A 23250-nucleotide genomic window follows, 5' to 3' on the forward strand; every position below is an offset into this window, starting at 1 on the left:
GATAAGGATGTGGATCGAGCTTTTTGAGAGCATTGACAAATGTATGCAGAGAGAATTTGGATAAGGGAAGTCGAGTAAGTAATCTGATTCCGGTTTATTCAAATCTCAGTGAAAATATGGAAAGTAGTTTCTTCCAGGTCGCAGAAAGAACACTTGGAAAAAGTGGGCTCAGGATCATCTCCAGGAATGGGTCGATGGGGTCGGGTGCAGTTCTTTTGCTCCAGGATCTTCTGGGATACTCGACTGGACTGCAGCCCCATCGTCTGTCAGTTTCTGTCTAGTAATTGTAACTATCCAAATAACCTGCAACATTGGTGGCTTCTTGGTCTAGTGGTATGATTCTTAATTTAGGTGCAATAGGCCCCTGGATTCAATTCCCAGACAGGGCCTTAAGAGTTGCTCGTTGTCCTGCAAGTTTCACATGTAAAGTGTTTTTACTTTACTTTAATCCTAAACTAGGAGCAATAAGGTCCCATGGGGCCTTCATGAGATTGTGTTTACTCCCCTTCATATGGAGAATTCTTTGCGGGCAATGGAATCTCACTTTACTATCTGGTTTGCTCTATCCGAAGTATTAAATGAATTAATCCTGAACTGATTTCTGTATTGCAGGATTACTGAAAGATGAGGGAGAGTATACTTTGAATGTGTTAGGCATAATACATGTGGTTATCAATCTAAGACAAATGATGGGGTATTATCAAGTCTTCCTTGCATAAACAAACATTCAAGAAGAGGTCGATGAAGCCACCCTTATGACATCTGCGATGGCCAGGAATCGAACCCGGGTCGACTGCTTGGAAGGCAGCTATGCTTACCACTATACCACCATCGCCACAAAACGGAGGATGGAGCTGGAATTCAACATGAAAGGGGTCAGTCTCCAGGTATGCAGCTAGCTTTACACTGCAGCTCTGTGTCATATGAACATCACAAGTCATCATCATGGTCAGCAAGTCCAAACACTTAAAAAACCCCATTTCTCAAGGCTAACCTAACAAACTAAAGAAACAGTCCCTGAAAGCATAGTCTGAATGTTAGAGGAGTGAAACTGAACCTCACTCCTCACAGAGTGACTCTCACTCAGAAGATCGCAGAAGATCCTGGAGCTGTGGGGCCAGAGCCTGTCAGAGAGGGAGAAGAACCTCCTGACAGACTAACCTGTGCCCAGTTGATGGTTGTTGTTGTTGTTGTTGTTGTCCTGTGTCTTCTCAGCCTATCTGCTGCCTCTAGTGGACATCCAGTGTTCAGATTGTGGCAACCCAGGAGTGAGGCAGGTGAGGGCATCAGCACCCCGGAGAGCGCCGTGCTCTCACCAACAGCTCAGCCCTGAGCTTGGCCCTTCAGAACCATGGAGAGCGGCACCACACGACAAATTGCGACAGCTGAGACTGGAACCCTCATCAGGACGGGGAGTGTCCTCCCTCCCAGCTGCAGGGAATCGGCGCTGGATGAGCCTAGGAGACAAAAGGGAAGACGGAGGAATCGTCAGAATGTAGAGGAAGAGTTTGCGATGTGACATACAGTACAGGCCAAAAGTTTGGACACACCTTCTCGTTCAATGTGGCCCCTTTATTTTCATTGTAGACTCTCACTGAAGCCATCAGAACTATGAATGAACCCATGTGGAATTATGTATTTAACAAAAAAGTGTGAAATAACTCTAAATATGTCTGATATTTTATATTTCTTCTTTCTTCTATATTTCTTTTTAAAGTGGCCACCCTTTGCTGTTTTGATAGAGCTGCAAACCGGTGGTGTTCTCTCAATGAGCTTCATGAGGTCGTCACCTGAAATGGTTTTCACTTGTTCCTCGTCAGGATTAGTGGAATTTTGGCCTTATTAATGGGGTTGGGACCATCAGTTGTGTTGTGCTTAAGTAATGTTGATACACAGCCGACAGCCCAACTAGTCATTCATATTATGACAAGAACCAATCAGCGAAGTAAGAGAAACGAGGTGGCCGTCATGACTTGAAGAAATGTTGGTCATGAAAGTAAAGGAAACGCATTGAATGAGAAGGTGTGTCCAAACTTTTGGCCTGTACTGTATTCAAATTCACAATTTATAGCAAACTCAGACAAATCCTTAGTTGAAACAGGTGATAAAAAATAAAAATTTTAAATGAAGTAAAACATGTTTCAAGTGACAAAGTGCTTTGTGCATGAACACAGTTTAGGAAAAATATATTTTGAGAGATTTGAGATGTTATCTACAGTGTGTCCTCTTGCAAACTGACTTAAACAATGTAATACTGATTCCTTGTATCTGCATCAACAAATACTGAACAACAGACAACCATTCTGAACACATTCCTCCCATTGTTGCTTCAAGATGAACCAACAAGAGATCATCAACAACAGTGAACAAACGAAGTGAATCATTGTTCACTGTCAGCTTCATGCATAGAGAGGAACATCATGACTCATCATCATGGTTAGCAAGACCAAACACTTAAAGAAACACATTTCTCAAGTCAGAAACTATAGAAATGATCCTTGAAAGTATAGTCTGAATACATCAGAGGACTGAAAGCGAACCTCACTCCCTACAGAGTGACTCTCACTCAGGGTTCCTTCCTGGGATTAATAGACTCCGCTGCCATGTGTTTATGGAAATGACCTCAGCCAATCAAAGCGTCTGACATAACTGAACTGAAGTTCTCCACATTATATTATCTGTAACTTATTTTAATCACAATATTCACTTTCAATACATTGTCAGGGCTGTCTCAACTCCCTGACCACAAATACAAGAGGGAAGGGAACTAGAATATTATAAAGTTTATTTAACAAAGGAAACTACGGAAACTACGGCAAACTAAATACAACAACCTATACACTGTCTATGTTCCAGGGCGTGAGATTCGGTGAGATTTAATGCGTTAGATCGCTCCGGACGATTATTTCACGCCGTAACTTGTCTTACGTGGAGGAATGGGTAGGTCACTGCTTTTCCGGACATCTGATTGGCCAGTGGGTGGTGCTTTTCACGGGATCAAATTCAATCCAGACAGTTATCCTGCTCCAGAGCAGGATAGTTTTTCAGAGTAAATTACCATGGAGACAGGTCTTGATTAAACGAAATCCGGCTTCTTGGTACGGAAGATCTAGGATCAACACTGAAGTTATCTCGCTAACACCAAAATCCTGCTTCGTGGTATAGGCCCCTGCTTTCAGGGATCTTTTCTTTAGTTTGTTAGGTTAGCCTTGAGTTGGGCTTCTTTAAGTAGTTAAGGTCATTGGGAAAGGAATAACAGTGAAAAGAGCCTACCTGAAACGTAGGCAGCACACAGAAATGCCCAAATGTCGTAAGGCCAGATTGCTCCTATCTTACATGTGGAACTTGCAGTCCAGTGAACAACTTGTAAGGGCTTGTCTGGGAATTGAACCCAGGACCTCTTGCACCCAAAGCAAGAATCATACCACTAGACCAACAAGCCACAACGCTTGCAGGTTATTTGTATAGTTACAATTACTAGACAGAAACTGACAGATGCTGGGGCTGCAATCCGGTCGAGTGTCCCAGAAGATCCTGGAGCTGTGGGCCCAGAGACTCTCACCCCCCATTTCCACCGGCTGCGTGTGCGTTGTGTCTCCGATCTGGCACGGCGGAGACGTCCTGAAATTGAGATATTTCATGGCCCTAAATGAACACTGTTCACCTGCATGAGCTACACAAAAGCTGTTGTCTCCTCGGCTCATCCAGTGCAGATTCCCTGCAGCTCGGAGGGAGGACACTCCCTGTCCTGATGTGGGTTCCAGTCTCACCTGTCGCCATTTGTCATGTGGCGCCACTCTCCATGGTTCTGAAGGGCCAAGCTCAGGGCTGGACTGTAGATGAGACCACGGAGCTCTCCGGGGCGCTGATGCCCTCACCTGCCTCACTCTGGGATTGCCACAATTTGATTGTTTGATTCCCAGAAATGCCCTAAGAGGCTCCAGTGATAACGTCTCTTTTTACTATTATTCCTTTCCCGCTTACTTTAGTTGTGTTATTGCAATCACAGTTTTTCTGTCAGACCCAGTGATTGGCTGAGCTGGGTTATTTCAATAAAAACATGGCAGTGTGAAGGTTCTCAGTCATCCAGGTCATGGTATCTTGCTGGCTTAAATCGTAGGCAACTGAGCTTCTGGTTTACTTGGAGATGTTTTGCCGCTCATCCGAGAACCTTCTTCAGTTCTGAACTGACTAGTGGGGAGTCCTGCTACTAATATTAAGTTGAGTTGTTACCTCACACGAAGGAGTGTGAGTATCGGGTCACCCTCCCTGGCTGTCAGTCATCTGAGAGTCGATAAGCCATTGGCTTACCTGAAAGGGGTGTGAGTGTCGGGTCTCCCTCCATTGTTGTCAGAGTCACCTGTAAGGCATTGGGTCGCTGAGTGATTGGAGCTGCAGGTGTTCTGAATGGTTTTTGATCCTCTTGGGGAGAGATCCTAAGACTGCGTTGTAAGTGTCAGATAAATTGTGTATTATTGTGTATTGTGTATTGTGTATATTGTGTGTATAAATTGTGTATTGTGAGAGGGTTTTTCTAATTTAACTTTTAATCCTCTCTCAAACCATCAGTCCTCCCTGGCCAAAATGTGAACATTGTCATCCTCAAAGGAATGACCTTTGTCCTTTAAGTGCGCCTGTGTAACGGTTGTTTAGTTTCCCCAAGATACAGGTCAGTGCACTCCTCACTACACTGGACGGCATACGCGACATTGTCCAGCTTGTGTCTGGGTGTCTTGTCCTTGGGGTGGACTAGTCTCTGTCTTAGGGTGTTGCTGGGTTTGAAATGTACCGGAATATTGTGTTTGTTAAAAATCCTCCTTAGTTTCTCTGATACACCAGAGACGTATGGCATGACCACACTCTTCCTCTTGCGGTTGTTGTCTTATTTGTTAGTGACCTTCTTTTTGTTGGATTTGGAGAACGCCCAGTTAGGGTAATCACAGCTCTTGAGAGCCTCCCTGACAGGGGTTCTCTCTTTGTGCTTCCCTTCTGCCCTGGTACACTTTGGAACACTTTGTGCCCTGTGGTTCACGGCCTTAATGACGCCTAATTTGTGTTCCAGCGCGTGGTGTGACTGAGTGAGTGGAAGAGATGGTACTGGTCTGTGTGTTTCTTTAAGTGTTTGGTCTTGCTGACCATGCTGATGACTTGTGATATTCATATGACACAGAGCTGCAGTGTAAAACCAGCCGGATACCTGGAGACTGCCCCCTTTCATGTTGAATTCCAACTCCAACATTATTTGTGTGGCAATGGTGGTATAGTGGTGAGCATAGCTCCCTTCCAAGCAGTTGACTTGTATTCGATTCCCGGCCATCTTTTGTTGAAGCAAGGAAGACATGATTGACCCCATCATTTGTCTTATATTAATCACTACATGTATTATGCCAAACACATTCAAAGTATATTTTACTATTACTTCAGATTGAGGATTGCGCAAACCAGATAGTAAAGTGCCATTCCATTCATCTCCTGTTTCTTCTTTCCACCTTCTTTGAGTCATGGAGGATCTGCGCCGGACTTTCATCATCTTCTAATGTTTCCCTCTACAGTCTTGATGGATCTCGTTTGGATGGGTGTTTCTCACGTAGCTTTCCATACACTGGACCTGTAAAGCCTGATTTCTCTGGAATCGTGTTTATGTCTATTGATGGTTGCCTTTATTCACCCATCCGTTGTAGTGGATGCTGTAGTGGCGTGTTCAGCTGTTCATCAGGATGGCTTCGATGTCTCCCACAGACAGCTTCAGTCCTCCCGTGCTATCTTCAAAGACACTGATCCACTTATCTGCTCCGTCTGTCAGCCCAACCTGACAGATGTCCAACCATGGCAATGAATGTCCATGGCCTTTATGTTTCTGTCTGGGAGGGTTCCTTCTCCATATGGGGTGCCATTGTCAGCGGTTCATCATCAGGAAGGGGTTCCCTGGTGTTGGCAGGGGAGCTGTACCAGATATATCAGAGGGGTCTATTGTCATTTTTATATCAACATCAAAAGTTTTTGCTCGTTGTGTCAGCTCAGTTTTTCCTCTTTCTCCCTTGAGGTTGTCATTCTGGTGGAATTTCTTTGGGTCTGTTTCTTCTTTAGCCTGGCGTCATCAGGCTAGCCAGGAGTCAAACCTACCACTGTGTGTGTTCCAAACAGGGACTTTTTTTCTGCTCCTCCATTCGATTTCCATTGTACATTATGTAGCTGTAGTCTTTAGGTGATGTAGCTTAATTAAAGTGCCTGTTTTGTGAACAGGAGGTCCTTGGTTCAAATCCCAGTAGTGCTTCTGATGCTGTAGATCTTTCTCACTTTCTTTGTGTTAAACCCTACAACGTGAAAACTCTTCAGGAGGTCCAAACTTACATGAAGGTGCTGCATTATAGCCATTCTATGTGCTGAAGGAACTTTATTTGATACACTTGGGTCTTCATTTCCTTTTTGCAGCACTGGAAATAGACCTACCACTTCTTATTTGTATAGTGTTCAGTATATATGACCCTAGTGCAAATGTCTGGGGTTCAATAGAACTTCTTCTTCTTCTTCTTCTTCTTCTTCTTTCGGCTTGTCCCTCTTGTGCCTATGTCCCTTCGGCTTGTTGCTGATGTTTTCTGGTTTCTTTAGCAATAACCCAGTTTTGGGCAGCACAGGGGATCTTTTAGATCTTTTAGATTCAATCATGTCTCTGCGCACAAAGGAAACAGGCAACAACGAGTTTTAAGATATGTATTTATTGACTAAGTACTAATAACACACATATGACACTAAAATGACAAAACACAAGACAAACAAAGAACAGACACAGAACATAAAAGAAGACAAAAGGTAAACTCGGGGTGATGGTGATAGGAGAAAGTTATTGATCAATTACTAATCCCTTAATAACTGAACTAATGACTAACCTATCGCATGTGAGAATCGGTACTGATGAGCAGGTGTGTGCGTGCGCGTGTGTGTCAGTTACTGGACTTTTGACATCAACTCTTATGAGCAGCTCAGAGATGTAACAGCCTACTTGACTTCAGGAGCTGAGGCTTGGACCCAGTGAGGCTGGATTCTGCATGCGATGTCTCCAAAATAAACGTGTAAAAACGTAGGTTTAACTCTAGGCACTAATACTCAAGCTTAAGAGGCACAACTTGGTTACGAAGAAAGAAAGCAAAGGCTAAGCTGAACGAACATGCGGCACAAACTTGAAAAATTCTGTAGGAGCGAGAGTACAGAACTCTGGTAAAAGAAAAAAGAGTGCTCAAGAAAAATGTTGGAAAAATGGTTGCTCTGAAAGTGGTCTGAAGGGAAAATGGTTTGCTCTGCTCCGAAAATGATCTGCTCTGCTCTGCTCTGCTCTGCTCGTAGGACAAAGGGTGTTTTTGCCCTTTTATCATGAGACGAGGTGGTTTCAGATAACTCATCACTATGCATGAATTGGTCAGGTTAATGTCCAATCACAAGTTCGAGGAAGAGATACTAGTTGTAATTTATGACTGGGGGGCTTGGTGCCTGTACCAGCCCCCAGGAGACACACATCTGTGGTTTGGAGCCAACGATTAATCTTTTGGGTTAATAGTTCTCCAAACACCATGACCCAATGTGTAAACTCTTGTAAACTACTGGCACACAATGTATCATGAGGTTAAAGACTAGGTATCCTAGTACAACTAGTATAACTAAGCATCATTACTTATCTAACGATAAGAAAGAATCAGGACCTGTAAGAAGATTACGTATGAAATGGTTCAAGGATACTAGAATGAACATTCTAGAAGAAAGAACATCGAGAAAAGACGTATTGGCATTCCACATTTCACGCTGGTGAAGTCTGTAGCAAGGGATTAGAGTACGTCATCAGAAAAGGAGACATTGTTGAACAGCAAACATCAAAACGTCAATGATTCTAATATCAACCTCTGGTAACTGGTAGTAAATAAGTAATGTTCTTATATACGAGTATATAACATTACCATGAGACACATAATATGTTTAATACATTTGTTAGGTTACAAATGAAACAAAGGGATCTCAGAGTCTCAGTCCTGCTCAGGAACGCAGGGAAAAGGTCTGGAGTTCAGTTTGGCCCCCAAAGAAGAGAGTGGGGGAGTTTGAGGTTTGGGTCTTTGTCGTAAACAGAGTCGTAAACTGTGGAAGGGAGGAAGGTTCTTCTCCCTGTAAGGTGTTTGTCTAATATCAGAGGTGACATCTTTATGGTTTGATGCCCAGAGAGTGAACTTAGAGGAAGGAGGCCCGTTCAAGATGGCTCTTGGTGTCATCTTGATAAGGAGGTTCCGTGTTGAGAGAAGTCAGCAGGAGTCATGCTGGTGTGACCTCAGATGGGCTGATTCACAAAGGGGGTGAGAAAGGGATGTGGAGGAAATGATACCAAGCAGGGTGCCCGCTACATTTCATTGCTCCATTCCTTGGATAACAATAAAGTATGTTCAATACTACTTTATTGTATTATTATGTTCTTTGAAATGAAGCAGCTTTGGTCGTCGTGGCAACCGTACAATCATCAGGATTTATCAACACTAAACATGATTTTTATTCTACTGATGAAACTGAGAATGTTTATTCAAACGTTATGATTGAAGTTAGCTATTCTATTATCTATTATGAAGTGTATGTGTGTATTATGAACATCCAGGTCACCAGTTGAGCTTCTACCTGCATGTCCATGTGTTTACTGCAGGATAAGATGATGCTGTTCCAGGCCCACCACATCCCCAGCCCTGAAGGCGACGTTTCGAGCCCTAAGGAGCCTGTGGACCTCCCCCATCAGCAACATTCTCTATGCACTTCCTTGTGTAAGCAGTGATTGTCTCTGTGTACTCCTGGAGGTCTATGGTGTTTTTGTAGGTGGCTGCCTGTCTGTATATGCTCCAGTCTGTGTTGACAAAGCAGTCCTGGAAAGCCTCTGAAGACCCTTCTGGCCACTCACATATCCGCTTAGTAGCTGGTTTGCTGACATTAACCAGTGGCCTCTAAGCTGCCATTAGCATGACAGTTGTGTGGTCTGAGGCCCTGATGTGGGGGAGAGGGAAGGCTTTTTAGGCTCCTCTATGGGAAGTGTAGACGTTGTTGGATGTTGGTATCTCTTGTGGGGAAGTTGATGTGACCATGCGGTTTGGGAAACACGTTCATGGGATTGGCATGGTTGAAATTCCCAGCCAGGATGAGGATCAGGGTGGGCTGTCTGCTGCCCACTGATGTGCTGGTAGAGTTCGTTCAGTGCCTCACTCCGGTGGTTGCTGGAGCCAGGGGGGATGTATATTGCAACCAGCAGTATACAAGTAAATTCCCTGGGCAGGTAGATTGACCGGCACTCGATAATCATATCCTCCACCAGTGATGAGCAGTGTTTACATACCACAACGGCGTCACGGCACCAGGCGTCACTTATGTAAACACACAGAAAAACATAAAAACACTGATCTACCAGATGAGAGAGGAGCCGATGCGTGTGTACGCGCCACCATATTAGCCGATTACTGAATCACAACTCTTCCTTCAATCAGTTTTATGGAGCTGGAAAGAAAGAGGAAGGTGTCTACTGTGTCCCAACAGCCACAAACTCTGGGAAGTTTGGGACTCCAGAAGATCCAGTGTAGAAATACACTGAGTGACTGAAACAGGAGCAGTCACAGTTTTAAATCACAAAGAACCTCAACATGTTTGTTTTCTGCGTCAAATCCAAAGAAGCTGCAGGACATTTTAGAAATGTGAAGAACCTGTGATGATCAGTGAACATAGAAACAAACTGACCATTGAAACCTGAAGTGAAACATGAAAGCAGTTCAATATTCAGGTGGAAGAATCAGTGGACGAGTGGAACGTTCCAGACAGAAGAGACGTTTGATGGCTCTCATAAACCCACACGAAGGGGGTGGAAGTGGAATCCGAGGCATACCTAGGATAAGGATGTGGATCGAGCTTTTTGAGAGCGTTGACAAATGTATGCAGAGAGAATTTGGATAAGGGAAGTCGAGTAAGTAATCTGATTCCGGTTTATTCAAATCTCAGTGAAAATATGGAAAGTAGTTTCTTCCAGGTTGCAGAAAGAACAATTGTTGGAAAAAGTGGGCTCAGGAACGTCTCCAGGGTGGGGTCGGATGCAGTTCTTTTGCTCCAGGATCTTTTGGGATACTCGACTGGACTGCAGCCCCATCATCTGTCAGTTTCTGTCTAGTAATTGTAACTATCCAAATAACCCACAACATTTGTGGCTTCTTGGTCTAGTGGTATGATTCTTAATTTGGGTGCAATAGGCCCTGGGTTCAATTCCCAGACAGGCCCTAAAGAGTTGTTCATTGTCCTGCAAGTTTCACATGTAAGGTGTTTTACTTTTTTTGACTTTACTTTAATCCTAAATTAGGAGCAATAAGGTCCCATGGGGCCTTCATGAGATTGTGTTTGCTCCCTTCATATGGAGAATTCTTTGCGGGCAATGGAATCTCACTTTACTATCTAGTTTGCTCTGTCCGAAGTATTAAATGAATTAATCCTGAAATGATTTCTGTATTGCAGGATTGCAGGACTGTGTTAGGCATAATACATGTAGTGATCAATCGAAGACAAAAGATGGGGTATTATCAAGTCTTCCTTGCATAAACAAACATTCAAGAAGAGGTCTATCAAGCCACCCTTAAGACATCTGCGATGGCCAGGAATCGAACCCGGGTCAACTGCTTGGAAGGCAGCTATGCTTACCACTATACCACCATCACTGGAAAGAGCTGGTATTCAACATGAAAGGAGTCAGTCTCCAGGTATGCAGCTAGCTTTACACTGCAGCTCTGTGTCATATGAACACCACAAGTCATCATCATGGTCAGCAAGACCAACACTTAAAGAAACCCATTTCTCAAGGCTAACCTAACAAACTAAAGAAACAATCCCTGAAAGCATAGTCTGAATGCTAGAGGAGTGAAACTGAACCTCACTCCTCACAGAGTGACTCTCACTCAGAAGATCGCAGAAGATCCTGGAGCTGTGGGGCCAGAACCTGTCAGAGAGGGAGAAGAACCTCCTGACAGACTAACCTGTGCCCAGTTGGTTGTTGTTGTTGTTGTTGTCCTGTGTCTTCTCAGCCTATCTGCTGCCTCTAGTGGGCATCCAGTGTTCAGATTGTGGCAACCCAGGAGTGAGGCAGGTGAGGGCATCGGCTACCCGGAGAGCGCTGTGCTCTCACCTACAGCTCAGCCCTGAACCCCCATCAGGACGGGGAGTGTCCTCCCTCACAGCTGCAGGGAATCAGCGCTGGATGAGCCTAGGAGACAAAAGGGAAGACGGAGGAATCGTCAGAATGTAGAGGAAGAGTTTGGGATGTGACATACAGTACAGGCCAAAAGTTTGGATACACCTTCTCGTTCAGTGTGGCCCCTTTATTTTCATTGTAGACTCTCACTGAAGCCATCTGAACTATGAATGAACCCATGTGGAATTATGTACTGAACAAAAAAGTGTGAAATAACTCTAAATATGTCTGATATTTTATATTTCTTCTATATTTCTTTTTAAAGTGGCCACCCTTAGAGCTGCAAACCGGTGGTGTTCTCTCAATGAGCTTCATGAGTTTGTCACCTGAAATGGTTTTCACTTGTTCCTCGTCAGGATTCGTGGAATTTTGGCCTTATTAATGGGGTTGGGACCATCAGTTGTGTTGTGCTTAAGTAATGTTGATACACAGCCGACAGCCCTGTTTTACAACTGGTCAGTCATATTATGACAAGAACCAATCAGCGAAGTAAGAGAAACGAGTGGCCGTCATGACTTGAAGAAATGTTGGTCATGTGAAAGCAAAGGAAACACATTGAATGAGAAGGTGTGTCCAAACCTTTGGCCTGTACTGTATTCACATTCACAATTTATAGCAAACTCAGACAAATGCTTAGTTGAAACAGGTGATAAAAAATGAAAATTTTAAATGAAGTAAAACATGTTTCAAGTGACAAAGTGCTTTGTGCATGAACACAGTTTAGGAAAAATATATTTTGAGAGATATGAGATGTTGTCTACAGTGTGTCCTCTTGCAAACTGACTTAAACAATGTAATACTGATTCCTTGTATCTGCATTAACAAATACTGAACAACAGACAACCATTCTGAACACATTCCTCCCATTGTTGCTTCAAGATGAACCAACAAGCGATCATCAACAACAGCGAACAAATGAAGTGAATCATTGTTCACTGTCAGCTTCATGCATAGAGAGGAACATCATGACTCATCATCATGGTTAGCAAGACCAAACACTTAAAGAAACACATTTCTCAAGTCAGAAACTATCGAAATGATCCCTGAAAGTATAGTCTGAGTACATCAGAGTACTGAAAGCGAACCTCACTCTTTACAGAGTGACTATCACTCAGGGTTCCTTCCTGGGATTAAAACACTCCACTGCCATGTGTTTATGGAAATGACCCGTCTGACATAACAACTGTGACTGCAGCAACACAACGAAGGTCAGTGGGAAAGGAATAATAATAAAAAAGACTAAAACAGTCGGTGTTACAGTTAATAGTTAATTAGTCCTGGTTACACAATTAAAACTAAATGAAAAGTTAATATTTAATATGAAGTCCAACACATTGTGAGTGAAAAGTTTTGTGTAGCTCATGCAGGTGAACAGAGTTCCTTTAAGTATCTGTACTGAAGTTCTCCACATTATATTATCTGTAACTAATTTTAATCACAATATTCACTTTCAATACACAAATATGAGGAAATGTTATTTGTGTTGTTTACAGGGAAGAAAGGCGGAAGAAATGTTACATGATGACCAGGATCTACTCTGAACCTTCATACATGGGTGAAGGGAAATCAACCTCAACACCTGGGGCTTGTACCACGAAGCTCGATTAATAAGTCCTGGATCAACTCCATTGATCTGACTTAGCGAGATCATGGCGATCAGGATCATCGGTACCACGAAGCTGGATATCAACTCCCTAATTCAATCCATCTTTGTCTCATCAAGACCTGTGAACACACATGTATAAGAGGTGTGCTCCGAGGCAGCAGACCAATCACAATCATCAGCGCATGGACGGGAGACAGAGCGCCTCGCGCATGCCAACTTAGCTACTTTGTCGCTATTTTTAGCTACTTTCTGGACCCCCCTAGTGAGAAAATTAGACAAAAGCGATTAGCGACAAATCTAGTGACTTTTTTTGGTGATCAGAGGCTCCAAAATCGCGGGATTGGACTGCTCGCTCGTCTAGCGACTTTTAGATTCTATCTGGGCGGGCCAATAGCTACTTCCGATGCTGGGGAGTTGGCAACACTGGCCTCGCACCGACTGCAGAGGTTAATGCTGGAAAATGGCGATGAACCCCGCAACTCTGAAGCCGATAACCGCGATGTGCCTATGGCTGTACCCTTGCAAGGGAGGCAATACATTTATGAGTCGAGAGCTGTGCATAAAGCCATCGGAGAAACAACGGCGACTCACCAAGGGAGACAGGAAGTGACCACACCCGGCCCCGCACAAATCCAGCTGTCCTGCTGCACACAAAGGCCAACTGTTCCCTCACAACCCTCATGTCACCAATGCGCACATGATGCCGACTGTGCACCTGCATGGCGAGGACACACAGGCAAAGTGCCTTACCTTTTATGGCCAAGTTAGTACATCGAAGCACACGCTGTTCCCACCAACCCTGCTCGCAGCCACCACGTTCTCCTCACCCAAGGAAGAGGCATGGTCAGGCACCTGCTAAAACAGATGCGTACAGCCACTCAGCAACAGCACACACGTCTGCTGGCACAGTGCCGTACAGTGGCAGGGAGGACCATCACATCTGGAAAGTGAAGACGATTAAATCATCTTTTAAATCAGTGAGATCTCAGGAGACTTGATGGACCACTGACAGACGGTGTTTCGGATGAGTCGCCCCACATCTCCCACTGAGTAAAGGAAGTGGCCCGTGTCAAAGAACCTTAAGGCGATGTATACTGTCTGTCCAGGGTGTGAGAATCCATCAAACTCAGTGAGGTTTAACAGGTCTCGGAAGATTCTTTCACACCACAACTTGTCTTAGATGGAGGAACAGGGTAGGTCATTGCTATTGCCAGAATGCTCCCATCTTACATGTGGAACTGACAATATAGTGAACAACTTTTAAGGGCTTGTCTGGGAATTGAACCCAGGACCTCTTGCACCCGAAGCAAGAATCATACCACTAGACCAACAAGCCACAACTCTGGAAGGTTATTTGTATAGTTACAATTACTAGACAGAAACTGACAGATGCTGGGGCTGCAGTCCGGTCGAGTGTCCCAGAAGATCCTGGAGCTGTGGGCCCAGAGACTCTCAGAGAGGGAGAAGAACCTTCTGACAGACTAATGGACCAAAAGAACTGCACCCGACCCCACTGACCCATTCCTGGAGATGATCCTGAGCCCACTTTTTCCAATAAGTGTTCTTTCTGACCTTTCTGACCTGGAAGAAACTACTTTCATAGTTTCACTGTGATTTGAACAATAAACCTCAGATTAGTAATCACATTACTTATTTTTCTTCCCTTATCCAAATTCTCTCTACATACATTTGTCAACTCTCTCAAAAAGCTTGAACCACATCCTTATCCTAGGTATGTCTCTGATTCCACTTCTCCTTGTGGGTTTATGAGGGCCACCCTAATAAACAAATGCACAACTAATAACTCAAGCTCAAAAGCCTGGTCAGCGCAACATTCTTCTTTGGTTGTGTATAAGCATGCCTATACATATGCTGTATATGTGTGTGTATGTATGTATGTAGATATGTTTTGCTTTGTCAAATGTGTGTGTGTGTGTGTACGTACGTTACGGTTAGTGTGAAAAAAAAAATTGACCCAGAGAATCAGGTTGTGTGAAGATCTCACAAGAATATGGACGATAGTGGATGGAACAAACAAATGCACATCTTCATCCTTTTGGGAGTGCAGGCACAGGCTGCATTTGTTCTGAGATCCAGCCAACCAGCAGTTTTACATTCTGTCCAGTGGGAGTACATAGTTGTCTTCTCGAGCCATGGATACCAGCCCAGAATTACCATATAATTATGAATTCCTGTATGGAGCAGTAACATATTTGTTGTTTAAAAAAGCAAAAATACAACAAAAAAACACACCTCATGGGTGATTTATGGTGACCAATCAGCTATTGCACGGGGTGTAGAAAGTATTCCTCTAGGGCCACCTATCCTGAAGGTCTGCCTGCTCTTGCACATCTGATTCAAATCAGTGGGTCATTGTAAGGTCTCGGAGTGGAATGAAATAGAATGAAATGGATTGCCTTTATTGTCACATGTACCGGAATACACAGAGCGTCAGCAATCACCCGTCTGAAATTACATATCGTTAGTATAATAGCATAATTTCCTAGGCTGCTATGTAGCAACTATGTAGCGTAGTTAACTATTAGGCTCACGATATACAACGATACAACAGGGGGGAGACAGGACTGGAGGATTGATTGTATGGGGGGAAGGAAAGGGAGAACAGGAGGAGACGGGAGGAGAAACAAAGACAGCTCTCAAACTATGTGTTTGGGTTATTTGGAGCTCGATGTTGAACTGTGTGGTAAGGTGATGCCCTGCTGCACGATCCTTGTTTTCGAAAAATCTGCTACACTTCTCCGCTGCTCTATATTTATCGCCTGCCCCATCCTCTCACATGTTTTTATACCACCCCTACCTCGCCACCCACATAGCGCTCCTCGTCTGTAACTCCTTCGTTAAAATCCCACAGGTATTCGATCAAACTCTTTGATTAAGGGAAGTAGAGTAAGAATCATACAATGGGCTGCTCAGTTGATTGGTGGGACTCAACTCACTACGTCAGCCCTTTATGACACAGAGCCGCAGTGTAAAGACAGCCGAATACTTCAAGACTGCCCACATCCCTTGCATGCCAAATTTGTGTCGCTGTGTGGTGATGGTGGTCTAATGGAGGACTGATGGTTTGAGAGAATATTTAAAGAGGTGATTTTTGTTAAAGTGGAAAAACCCTCTCTCAACAAAGGAGGGGGCATAAGACAATGTCCATGTGTCAGTCAGTGTTTGTGATTCCATGTTCCAACTGTTCCCAAGAACAAACAAACCCTGATGCCTTGATCCTGTCTGGGGATTTCAACCACATTAATCCCAAGAACGTGTTTCCCAACCCGCATGGTCACATCAACTTCCCCACAAGAGGTAACAACATCCTGGTGAATGTCCACACTTCCCATAGAGGAGCTTACAAAGCCTTCCCTCTACCCCACATCAGGGCCTCAGACCACACAACTGTCATGCTAATGGCAGCTTACAGGCCACTAGTTAATGTCACCAAACCAGCTACTAAGTGGATATGTGTGTGGCCAGAGGGGTCTTCAGAGGCTGTCCAGGACTGCTTTGTCACCACAAACTGGAGCATATTCAGACAGGCAGCCACTACAAAAACACATAGACGGTCACTGACTACAGAAGGAAGCGCATAGACGATAATGCTGATGGGGGAGGTCCACGGGCTCCTCAGGGCTTGAAACGTCGCCTTCAGGGCTGGGGACGTAGTGGGCCTTGAACAGCATCATCTAAACACGTGGACTTGCAGGTAGGTGAACAACTAGTCCACAGGCCATCACAGGATGTAAGGCTGTAGAAAATCACCTCTGACATCACTGTGACCAGCACAGGAGTTGCTGAGGGGACGTCTTTGAAGAATGCACGGGAGGACTGAAGACTGAAAGAAGAAATAGGAAATGAATGGAATGTTTAAAATGTTCAAAATGTATGTGAGGAACGCCCTACCAAAAGGCGTGTGCAACAAACTGAACAATGTTGTAGGATTGATGAAGATAGGATGGACTCGCTACTCTGAACATATATTGCCCTTTGTGAACATATGCACAGGGTAAAAGTTGGACAGAGAAGCACAAAGTAAGAAACAATTGATAAACTGACCCAACTCCAGATTGGAGAAATATCCAAAAAAAAAGGACAAAGTCAAATACCAGAAAATAGCAGTCACATCTGAAGAGCCCAAGACTGCACCTGCAAATGACAGCAACCCAAGCCCCTGTGGTCACTACAGCAACACCCCAGAGTATACCAGCAACCCCACACATCCAACATCAGCCCTACACAGCTCCACAAGCAGCTGAACAGCAACCACCTTGTATGTATCCACCAATAACATAGCAACCGTCCTATACGCCAGCGCCAGCCCTGCAACAGGCTCCACCAGTCCAGGGGCCTGTAACACGAAGCCGTATTTCGTTTAATCAAGACCTGTCTCCATGGTAGTTTACTCTGAAAAACTATCCTGCTCCGGAGCAGGATAACTGTCTGGATTGAATCTGATCCTGTAAACAGCACCACCCAGTGGCCAATCAGATGTCCGGAAAAACAGTGACCTGCCCATTCCTCCACCTAGTTATGGTGTGAAAGAATCTTCCGGGACCGATCTAACCCGTTAAATTTCACAGAATTTTACCAATTCTCACACCCTGGACCACAGACAGCAGTGTTGCCAACTTAGCGACTTTGTCGCTATTTTTAGCTACTTTCTGGACACCCCTAGCAAGAAAGAGTAGAGAGAGAGAGAGAAAAAGCAACTAGCAACTTTATTTGGTGATCAGAGGCTCCAAGATCGCGGGAGGGGGGAAAAATAATTGTGCCATTTTCTCTCTTTCCCTGTTCAGAGAAAGAGACAGAGAGGGGCAGTGGAAGAGAGACACAGGCAGAGAGGGGCGGGGGCGGAGTTGAGAACAGCGTGCACTGTCGCTTCCTTGTTTTTTTGTCCTCACTCACACACAGGCAGACAGACAAGGCGCACACACAGACTGTAGGCACTGATTCTCAGTGAGTGTATGACTATGCCCTCTGATTTGTTTTTTTCCTTATTTTTCCAAAATAAAAAAAGCAAGCTATAGATCTCAGACAAGATCTTGAAACTGAACCTCACTCCTCACAGAGTGACTCTCACTCAGGGTTCCATCCTGCCATCAACAGACTCCACTGCCATGTGTTTATTGAAATGACCCAGCTCAGCCAATCACTGCATCTGACAAAACAACTGTGACTGCAATAACACAACAAAGGTCAGTGGGAAGAGAATAATCATAAAAACACTAAAAGAACTGTGTTGACACAAAGGGCTTGTCTGGGAATTGAACCCAAGACCTCTTGCACCCTAAGCAAGAATCATACCACTAGACCAACAAGCCACAAAGTACCAATATTGTGTGTATCGTCCCAATTACTAGACAGAAACTGACAGATGATACAGCTGCAGTCCAGTCGAGCATCCCAGAGCTGTGGGCCCAGAGACTCTCAGAGAGGGAGAAGAATCTCCTGATGGACTATTGGACCAAAAGGACCACACTGGACCCTTCTGACCCCTTCCCGGAGATGATCCTGAGCCCAGGGCTGGGACAGCTGACCAGGCCCCTCCTGAAAACAAAGGGCAAGCAGAGACTGACCCTGCACAGAGTGGACAGAAAGATTCTCTACGTATGAGAACTGTGTGAAAAGGATCCACAAGGTCGGGCTGAGCAACAGGCCCTCCACCACGTGGGCACAGGGACAGGGTCCTCTCGCTTCTCCCATTATATTCCATGGTGTGAATTTTGGACCATTCTTTGGTCCCTGCCAAGCCTCTGTCCAGCAAGTTTTAGATGTCACCCTGCTCTTACACGCCTGATTCAAATATTCAAATCAGCATCGCGTTACCGGGCCTCACTAGAACTTCACAGAAACTGATTCAGGTGACGTAGGAGCAGGATGACATCTAAAACCTGTAGGACCACAGTTTGACACCCTTGATCTTGAATGTGTTTTACCATAATGTGTTTTAACATTTGGCATCATACACGCAATGATCAATCTAACACAAATGTGTTTAATCAAGTCTTTCATGCATCAGCAACCTTTAAGATGAAGACATCTGGTGAATGACTAGGAAGACAGATTAAGAAAAGATTAAAACTTTTAAAAGTTTATAAATGTAGTTTTTGTTATGGCTCCAGACTCTCTTTCACAGAATGAGGGAGAAATGGCTCTCTTGATAGTAAAGTTTGCAGAACCCTGTGCGAGATCCTAAATGAAGCTATATGAAGTTTGCAGCTTCCATAAAAAAACTCTGAATAACAATGAGGCATTGCTGGGTATAAACACAGGATCTCCCGTTTGCTAGACAGGCACTTTTACCAACTAAATCCAGAGCACCTTCAGACAAATGTTGTCTGAATGCAGTGCAGAGTACCCAGCCTTCTTGGAGGACCTGGGAGGAGTACTGGAAGGTGCTCCAACTGGGGACTCCATCGTTCTTCTGGGGGACATCAACGCCCACGTGAGCCGCGACAGTATCACCTGCAGGGGAGTGATTGGGAGGAACGGCATCCCTGATGTGAACCCGAGCTGTGTTCTGTTGCTGGACTTCTGTGCTGGTCACAGTTTGTCCATAACAAACACCATGTTCGAGCATAAGGGTGTCCATAGGCACACGTAGCACCAGGACACCCTAGTCTGGATGTCAATGATCGACTTTGCAGTTGTGTCATCTGGCACTCAGCCGTATGTCTTGGACACTCCCTTAGACATTGGGTGAGGAGCTCTGTCACCTGGGAGGAGCTCAGAGTGGAGCTCAGAGTAGAGCTGTTGCTCCTTCACATCGAGAAGAGCCAGCTAAGGTTGCTCGGGCATCTGTATCGGATGCCCCCTGGCTGCCTCCCGAGGGAAGTGTTCCAGGCATGTCCCACTGGCACGAGACCCCGGGGAAGACCCAGGACTATGTCACTCGGCTGGCTTGGGAACGCCTTGGGGACCTCCCGGAAGAGCTGGAGGAGGTGTCCTGGGATAGAGAAGTCTGGGTGTCCCTTCTTAGGCTGCTGCACCCCGGCCCCGGATAGATGGATGGATGGATAATATAATGTAAAGAAATTGAGATATTTCATGGCCCTAAATGAACACTGTTCACCTGCTTGAGCTACACAAAAGCTGTTGTCTCCTCGGCTCATCTAGTGCCTGGATGAGCCGAGGAGACAGTGGGTTCCAGTCTCAGCTGTCGCCATTTGTCATGTGGCGCCACTCTCCATGGTTCTGAAGGGCCAAGCTCAGGGCTGGACTGTAGATGAGACCACGGAGCTCTCCGGGGCGCTGATGCCCTCACCTGCCTCACTCTGGGATTGCCACAATTTGATTGTTTGATTCCCAGAAATGCCCTAAGAGGCTCCAGTGATAACGTCTCTTTTTACTATTATTCCTTTCCCGCTTACTTTAGTTGTGTTATTGCAATCACAGTTTTTCTGTCAGACCCAGTGATTGGCTGAGCTGGGTTATTTCAATAAAAACATGGCAGTGTGAAGGTTCTCAGTCATCCAGGTCATGGTATCTTGCTGGGTTAAATCGTAGGCAACTGAGCTTCTGGTTTACTTGGAGATGTTTTGCCGCTCATCCGAGAACCTTCTTCAGTTCTGAACTGACTAGTGGGGAGTCCTGCTACTAATATTAAGTTGAGTTGTTACCTCACACGAAGGAGTGTGAGTATCGGGTCACCCTCCCTGGCTGTCAGTCATCTGAGAGTCGATAAGCCATTGGCTTACCTGAAAGGGGTGTGAGTGTCGGGTCTCCCTCCATTGTTGTCAGAGTCACCTGTAAGGCATTGGGTCGCTGAGTGATTGGAGCTGCAGGTGTCTGAATGGTTTTTGATCCTCTTGGGGAGAGATCCTAAGACTGCGTTGTAAGTGTCAGATAAATTGTGTATTATTGTGTATTGTGTATTGTGTATATTGTGTGTATAAATTGTGTATTGTGAGAGGGTTTTTCTAATTTAACTTTTAATCCTCTCTCAAACCATCAGTCCTCCCTGGCCAAAATGTGAACATTGTCATCCTCAAAGGAATGACCTTTGTCCTTTAAATGTAGGTGAACTCTCCTGTGTTGAGCCATGCGCCTGTGTAACGGTTGTTTAGTTTCCCCAAGATACAGGTCAGTGCACTCCTCACTACACTGGACGGCATACGCGACATTGTCCAGCTTGTGTCTGGGTGTCTTGTCCTTGGGGTGGACTAGTCTCTGTCTTAGGGTGTTGCTGGGTTTGAAATGTACCGGAATATTGTGTTTGTTAAAAATCCTCCTTAGTTTCTCTGATACACCAGAGACGTATGGCATGACCACACTCTTCCTCTTGCGGTTGTTGTCTTATTTGTTAGACCTTCTTTTTGTTGGATTTGGAGAACGCCCAGTTAGGGTAATCACAGCTCTTGAGAGCCTCCCTGACAGGGGTTCTCTCTTTGTGCTTCCCTTCTGCCCTGGTAGGAACACTTTGTGCCCTGTGGTTCACGGTCCGAATGACGCCTAATTTGTGTTCCAGCGGGTGGTGTGACTGAGTGAGTGGAAGAGATGGTACTGGTCTGTGTGTTTCTTTAAGTGTTTGGTCTTGCTGACCATGCTGATGACTTGTGATATTCATATGACACAGAGCTGCAGTGTAAAACCAGCCGGACACCTGGAGACTGCCCCCTTTCATGTTGAATTCCAACTCCAACATTATTTGTGTGGCAATGGTGGTATAGTGGTGAGCATAGCTCCCTTCCAAGCAGTTGACTTGTATTCGATTCCCGGCCATCTTTTGTTGAAGCAAGGAAGACATGATTGACCCCATCATTTGTCTTATATTAATCACTACATGTATTATGCCAAACACATTCAAAGTATATTTTACTATTACTTCAGATTGAGGATTGCGCAAGCCAGATAGTAAAGTGCCATTCCATTCATCTCCTGTTTCTTCTTTCCACCTTCTTTGAGTCATGGAGGATCTGCGCCGGACTTTCATCATCTTCTAATGTTTCCCTCTACAGTCTTGATGGATCTCGTTTGGATGGGTGTTTCTCACGTAGCTTTCCATACACTGGACCTGTAAAGCCTGATTTCTCTGGAATCGTGTTTATGTCTATTGATGGTTGCCTTTATTCACCCATCCGTTGTAGTGGATGCTGTAGTGGCGTGTTCAGCTGTTCATCAGGATGGCTTCGATGTCTCCCACAGACAGCTTCAGTCCTCCCGTGCTATCTTCAAAGACACTGATCCACTTATCTGCTCCGTCTGTCAGCCCAACCTGACAGATGTCCAACCATGGCAATGAATGTCCATGGCCTTTATGTTTCTGTCTGGGAGGGTTCCTTCTCCATATGGGGTGCCATTGTCAGCGGTTCATCATCAGGAAGGGGTTCCCTGGTGTTGGCAGGGGAGCTGTACCAGATATATCAGAGGGGTCTATTGTCATTTTTATATCAACATCAAAAGTTTTTGCTCGTTGTGTCAGCTCAGTTTTTCCTCTTTCTCCCTCGAGGTTGTCATTCTGGTGGAATTTCTTTGGGTCTGTTTCTTCTTTAGCCATCAAAACTCTTCAGGAGGTCCAAACTTACATGAAGGTGCTGCATTATAGCCATTCTATGTGCTGAAGGAACTTTATTTGATACACTTGGGTCTTCATTTCCTTTTTGCAGCACTGGAAATAGACCTACCACTTCTTATTGGTATAGTGTTCAGTATATATGACCCTAGTGCAAATGTCTGGGGTTCAATAGAACTTCTTCTTCTTCTTCTTCTTCTTCTTCTTCTTCTTTCGGCTTGTCCCTCTTCAGGGTTTGCCACAGCGAATCATCAATTTCCATCTTTCCCTGTTCTCTGTATCCTCTACTGTGACTCCAACTTCTTCCATGTCCTCCCTCGCTGCATCTATAAACCTCCTCTTTGGCCTTCCTCTCTGTCTCCTACCTAGCAACTCCATCTCTAACATTCTCCTACCAATGTATCCACTGTCCCTCCTCTGCACATGTCCAAACCATCCCAATCTAGCCTCTCTAGCTTTTTCTCCTAACCTTCCTGTGTGTGTCTAACCAGCTATGATGTATGGACATTAAGCTGTTGAAATTGAAATTGAAATGTTGCATGGCAATGGTGGTGAAGTGGTCAGCTGCCTACCACACAGTTGACCAGGGCTTGATTCCTGGTTATTGAAAAGGTGCTCTTCTTAAATACACATGTTAACCACCAGCCACAACTATTTCACTCTCCCTCCTTCAATAGCTTAGTTGGTAGAGTCCAGCTGAAAGAAAGGGGGAAACATGTTTTCTGGTTTCTTTAGCAATAACCCAGTTTTGTTCATGGGCAGCACAGGGGATCTTTTAGATTCAATGGATCATGTCTCTGCACACAAAGGAAACAGGCAACAACGAGTTTTAAGATATGTATTTATTGACTAAGTACTAATAACACACATATGACACTAAAATGACAA

The 23250-nt window shown here is 44.8% G+C and overlaps 7 non-coding genes across 7 annotated transcripts; all 7 read right to left on the reverse strand.

The window, feature by feature from the left end:
• Positions 1–763: 763 nt before the first annotated feature.
• On the reverse strand, positions 764–835 carry TRNAG-UCC (transfer RNA glycine (anticodon UCC)). The gene has a single exon. It is a non-coding gene; the product is annotated as a tRNA-Gly (tRNA).
• Positions 836–2297: 1462 nt separating this feature from the next.
• On the reverse strand, positions 2298–2514 carry LOC144738559 (small nucleolar RNA U3). Its single transcript, XR_013589283.1, has one exon. It is a non-coding gene; the product is annotated as a small nucleolar RNA U3 (small nucleolar RNA).
• An 856-nt stretch (positions 2515–3370) lies between these two features.
• Positions 3371–3442, reverse strand: TRNAP-UGG (transfer RNA proline (anticodon UGG)). The gene has a single exon. It is a non-coding gene; the product is annotated as a tRNA-Pro (tRNA).
• Positions 3443–10634: 7192 nt separating this feature from the next.
• On the reverse strand, positions 10635–10706 carry TRNAG-UCC (transfer RNA glycine (anticodon UCC)). The gene has a single exon. It is a non-coding gene; the product is annotated as a tRNA-Gly (tRNA).
• Positions 10707–12078: 1372 nt separating this feature from the next.
• On the reverse strand, positions 12079–12295 carry LOC144738558 (small nucleolar RNA U3). The gene has a single exon (XR_013589282.1). It is a non-coding gene; the product is annotated as a small nucleolar RNA U3 (small nucleolar RNA).
• A 1811-nt stretch (positions 12296–14106) lies between these two features.
• Positions 14107–14178, reverse strand: TRNAP-CGG (transfer RNA proline (anticodon CGG)). The gene has a single exon. It is a non-coding gene; the product is annotated as a tRNA-Pro (tRNA).
• A 3922-nt stretch (positions 14179–18100) lies between these two features.
• Positions 18101–18172, reverse strand: TRNAP-AGG (transfer RNA proline (anticodon AGG)). The gene has a single exon. It is a non-coding gene; the product is annotated as a tRNA-Pro (tRNA).
• Between the last annotated feature and the right edge of the window lie 5078 nt (positions 18173–23250).

Source organism: Lampetra planeri, unplaced genomic scaffold, assembly GCF_965212315.1.
Source record: "Lampetra planeri unplaced genomic scaffold, kcLamPlan1.2.h2 scaffold_1053, whole genome shotgun sequence".
NCBI classification, from domain to species: domain Eukaryota; kingdom Metazoa; phylum Chordata; class Hyperoartia; order Petromyzontiformes; family Petromyzontidae; genus Lampetra; species Lampetra planeri.